General features: G+C 44.1%; 1 non-coding gene across 1 annotated transcript; it reads left to right on the plus strand.

Moving 5' to 3' along the window:
* Positions 1-3,997: 3,997 nt before the first annotated feature.
* Positions 3,998-4,126, plus strand: LOC116104331. Its single transcript, XR_004123836.1, has one exon. It is a non-coding gene; the product is annotated as a small nucleolar RNA SNORA51 (small nucleolar RNA).
* The last annotated feature ends 1,183 nt before the right edge of the window (positions 4,127-5,309 follow it).

The following is a 5,309-nucleotide window of genomic DNA, read 5'->3' on the forward strand; positions in this document are numbered from 1 at the left end:
CACACAGACACTCACCACACACACATACACACATATACATACACACATACACATACCACACACACACACATAAACATACTACACACACACCACACACATACACACACACATCACACACATACACATACACACATATCACACACACACATACACATACACATATACCACACACACACCACATCTCTCTCTCTCTCTCTCTCTCTCAAAATGTTTAAAATAGGGCTGGAGAGATGGCTCAGCGGTTAAGAGCACCGACTGGTCTTCCAAAAGTGCTGAGTTCAAACCCCAGCAACCACATGGTGGCTCACAATGTAATCTCTGTAATGAGATCTGACGCCCCCTTCTGGTGCATCTGAAGACAGCTACAGTGTACTTAGATATAATAATAAATAAAATCTTTTTAAAAATGTTTAAAAATAAAGAATTACATGATTATATGACTTAATCTATCACTCATAACAGAGAAACCCTTTCACCGCGGTGCTTCGTCTTCTGAACTGTGTGAAAGGGAAGACCAAACAGGAATTAGGACACTTGAGTACTGTCATTCACATGGCCACTGTCAATCTTGATCATCTCTGTCCCTTATGTGGGCCCTTCTTTTCTTTTCTTTATTTTTATTTTATTCGTTGTTTTGTTTGCTCATTTTTGAGATAGGATCTGTTTTCATTTGTCTGCTTGAGACAGGGATTCTCTGTGTAATCCTAGCTGTCCTGAAACTCACTCTGAGGTCAGAGTGGCTGCAAACTCAAGAGATCTGCCTGCCTCTGCCCCTTGAAGGCTGGGATCAAAGATATGTGCCACCACCGCCTGGCTTTATTTTCAACTTTTGGGAACCTGGAAACACCCAACCCAGACCCTGATCATGTATGTGGTAACACTGCTCCAACCCAAGGAATTCTCAGTGAGACAGAAGAGTCAGAACTGCTTCCTAGAAGCCTTTGAGTTCAGAAAGACTTTGAAGCTGGGAGTGACAGCACAACTGGAAGCCCAGCACTTGGGAAGTAGAGACTGGAGAATTGAGAGCTCAAAGCTGGGCTGCTGAGATGGTGGGTAAGAGCGCCAACTGCTCTTCCAAAGGTCCTGAATTCAGATCAGAGCAACCACATGGTGGCTCACAACCATCCGTAATGAGATCTGACGCTCTGACGCCCTCTTCTGGTGTGTCTGAAGACAGCTACAGTGTACTTATTTATAATAATTCAAGCAAAGGTCCTATATATATGTGTGTGTGTGTATATATATACACACACATACATACATACAGATACAGATGAGCTCAAATAAATTAAAAAAAAAAAAAGCTCAAAACCATCCTGGGCTACATAGAGTTCCAGGCCAGCTTTGGTCTACATGAGATCCTGTCTCACAGTGTTAACAGGGAAGCTGGGCAGTAGTGTTGCACACCTTTCTTCCCAACATTTGGGAGGCAGAGGCAGGTAGATTTCTGAGTTTGAGGCCAGCCTGGTCTACAGAGTGAGTTCCAGGGAAGCCAGGTTTAGACAGAGAAACTGAAAGACCCCTGGGGGAGACCCCTACTCAAATCTCGGGAGGACGTACACCCAAGGAATCACGAGAGACCACATCTTGATGTAATTACAAGAGGTATATTTTGATTTCAGGACGCCCTGGTTCAGCACCACACCTATCTCACACAGGAGATAGGGGAGCCGACCACGAGGCTTGAAAGTTAGAGGTTTTTATAGGAAAAAAGGGTCTGAGGGAACAAAGGGATCAGTGTGCTCATACATGATTGGCTAGTTCAAATATTAACTATTACGTGTAGAACAAAGTGGAAAATTCTTAAGGTTGGTGTTAATCTGAGTCAACAGAACATCTGACCTTAAACCATATCTGAGAGGACCAGATGGTCCATTACTTAGTGTCTGCCAGGCACGTCTTTGCAGGCTTAGGCCTTGGACATGTCCTCGTTTGCCTAGACATGTTTTCCTCTGTTTATAGTTTTATGTCTTCTTGACCTGCCAGCTCTTATGATATCTAACAACTTGTGTGCTCTTTCCCAGGCCTATGTGGCCAGTTTGTGATGGATTCTTAGGCCCATAACTTTTCTTCCTAGTCAGCACAGGTTTAAAGCTTTAATTTCTCCTTACAAAACCCTATCTCAAAAAACAAAACAAAATCTCAAAAACAAAAGACAGGGCTGGAGAGATGTCTCAAAGGTTAAAAAGCACTGGCTGCTCTTCCAGAGGACCAGGTTCATTCTCAGTGGCAGCTCACAACTGTCTGTAACTCCAGGTCTAGGGGATCTGATACCCTCCCTCACACAGATATGAATGCAGACAAAATGTCCATAAAAATAAGAATACTTTCTTTCTTTCTTTTTTTTTTTTTTTTTGGTTTTTCAAGACAGGGTTCTCTCTGTGTAGCCCTGGCTGTCCTGGAACTCACTCTGTAGACCAGGCTGGCCTCGAACTCAGAAATCCGCCTGCCTCTGCCTTCCAAGTGCTGGCATTAAAGGCGTGTGCCACCACCGCCCGGCAAATATTTCCAAAATTAAAAAAGAGGGCTGGAGAGACCCCTCAGCGGTTAAGAGCACTGACTGCTCTTCTGGAGGTTTTGAGTTCAATTCCCAGCGATCACGTGGTGGCTCACAACCATCCGTAATGAGTAACAAATAAAAAAATAAATAAGGGGAAAAAAAAAGAAAGACATTTAAAAATGAATGAATAAATAAAATTCCTAAGGAAACAAACATAAAAGAAAGTTGTGGCTGTTAGTTCTCAGCTGGTAGAGTACTGGCCTAGCATGCACAGAATAGACAAACTCTGGGTTTAATCCCCAGCACCACTGAACCAGGTGGGGTCGCACACTCCTGAGATCCCAGGAGTCTGAGGTGGAAGCTCAGGGTTCGGAATCTCAAGGTCAGCTGCACAGTAAGTAAATTCCAGGCCAACCTGGACTACTTGAGACCAAAGCTGAGAGTGAAGCTTTAGGGGTACAGCACTTAGTCCTGGGTTTGGAATTTAGATCTAGACAGGTAGTCATGGTGGTTTCTCCTTTAGTCCTTAGTCCCAGCCCTCTGGAAGCAGAGACAGGTGATCTCTGAGTTCAAGACCAGCCTAAGCTACATAGAGTAACTCTGTCTTGGAGGAACGGGGAAGAAAAAAAAAACCCAATCTGTCTCCAAAATCTTTGGTCTTTATCAGCTGGGATGGTAAACACCCAGCAGGCGAATCCTCTAAATTCAAAAGATGGGTAAACTGAGGCCCAAAGAGTTCTTCAACTGAAGGCAGTCAATCATACAACCCCCAAATCTGTTGACTATTGCCCAGGGCCTCACCCTTCCTAGTCACACTCATCTCTGCGGGAGGCTGAGAACAAAGGTTGAGAAACTTCCTGTGAGCTGTGTGTGTACCCACTGTCAGACCACAGGGGCTGTCAGGAAGCCTAGCCTCCTGGCCAGCCCCTCCCCCACTGCCTCCTAGGCTTCTGGTACAAGCAGAATACACTTCCACCCTAAATCTCTGCCATCTTGTTCTAATCAATTGGAAGGGCTCAGCATTGTGCTAATGCCAAAAGGTGCCATCATGACACAGTGTACAGCAGTGGAGAAAGTTCAACATGCTCCTAACTTCTCAGGCAAGACTCCTCCACCTGTGGCGTGGTTCTCCAGAAACACATAAGTAATTGGAGAGATAAAGAGAAATGGCAGATAGAAGCAAGCAAGCAGGATACATGACAGGCCTAGAAGATAGAAACCACGCTTGGTGACATAGGCCTGTAATCCCAGCACCTGGGAGGTGGGGGCAGGATGTCCTCATTTTCTTTACAGCTGCTGTGAAAAAGGACTGGCCAGAAGCAACTTGGTCTCCACATGCAAACACACACAAGCTTACCACACACACACACACACACACACACACACACACACACACATGCCCATGCAAACACATATACACAACAAGCAAGCCCACCACCACACAGACACACATACACCAGTGCACAACCATGCAAACACACATAATAAAAATCTACTAGCCTCCTTGTGCTTACCACAGGCTGTGTTCCTACATTGCATAGAAAGAGGAGGCAGAATAAACCTACCCTATATACACCTCAGCCTAGGCCACTGTGCCTGGTCTGAATTGTGAATAGGGAGACATGGATTTGAGAAAAAAAAAATCTACTATTCTCCTTCACAGATGCACACAGATGCACATGCACGTAACCATGCAAATGAACATATACAAGCTCACTACGACACACATACGCAGATGCACAAATAGAAACACCCAGGCAAAAACACATATACAAGCCCACCACACACATTTACACACAATGCCAGCAAGATAGCAAGATAAAGGTACTTGCTTGCCACAGACTTTGCATAATGAAGTTTCAACCCTGAGACCCACACAGTAGGAGAAAAGTGACTCCTGAAAGTTGTTCTCTAACTTCCACAAGTGTGCCACAGCATTTAGATACCAACACACACACACACACACACACACACACACACAGATACACAAAATAACTAAGTAAACATTTTTTAAAAAGATGTGGTCACAAGGTGGCTCCTGAGGAGCAACTGACAAGATTATAATTGATAAGGTAAGAGCCTAGCCGGGCGGTGGTGGTGCACGCCTTTAATCCCAGCCCTTGGGAGGCAGAGGCAGGTGGATTTCTGAGTTCGAGGTCAGCCTGGTCTACAGAGTGAGTTCCAGGACAGCTAGGACTACACAGAGAAACCCTGTCTCAAAAAACCAGAAAAAAAAAATGTGTATGTACCAAACAACTACAACAACAATAAAACAAAAGCAGAAAACAAACAAGCAAACAAAAACCCTCAGGTGTACTGGCACACACCTTTATCCCAGTATTCAGGAGGCAGAGGCAAGGAAAGTCTGTGAGTTCAAGGCCAGCCTGGTCTATGTGATGAGTTCCAGGACAGCTAGAACTACATAGTGAGAACCTGTCTTAAAAAAAAAAAAAAAAGGTATGTTTGTGTATGTGTCTGTGTGCATGAGTGTTGGTATCCACAGAGAGGACGGACATCTGACCCCCTAAAGCTGGAGTTACAGGTGATGTGAGGCTCCTGATGCCAGAGCTGGGACCTGAAGAGTAAAGGTACTTTTTTAAAGTCAATAAGCCATTCCTTCAGCCCTGCTTTTCTTCTGTTTTCTTTCTTTCTTTTTTTCTTTTTAAGATTTATTTATTTATTTTTATTTATTTATTTTTTCTTTTTTTTTTTTTTTTTTTTTTTTTTTTTTTTTTTTTCTTTTTCCAGACAGGGTCTCTCTGTGCAGCCCTGGCTGTCCTGGAACTCACTCTGTAGTTCAGGCTGGCCT

The sequence above is a fragment of the Mastomys coucha genome, unplaced genomic scaffold (assembly GCF_008632895.1).
Source record: "Mastomys coucha isolate ucsf_1 unplaced genomic scaffold, UCSF_Mcou_1 pScaffold21, whole genome shotgun sequence".
Taxonomy (NCBI): domain Eukaryota; kingdom Metazoa; phylum Chordata; class Mammalia; order Rodentia; family Muridae; genus Mastomys; species Mastomys coucha.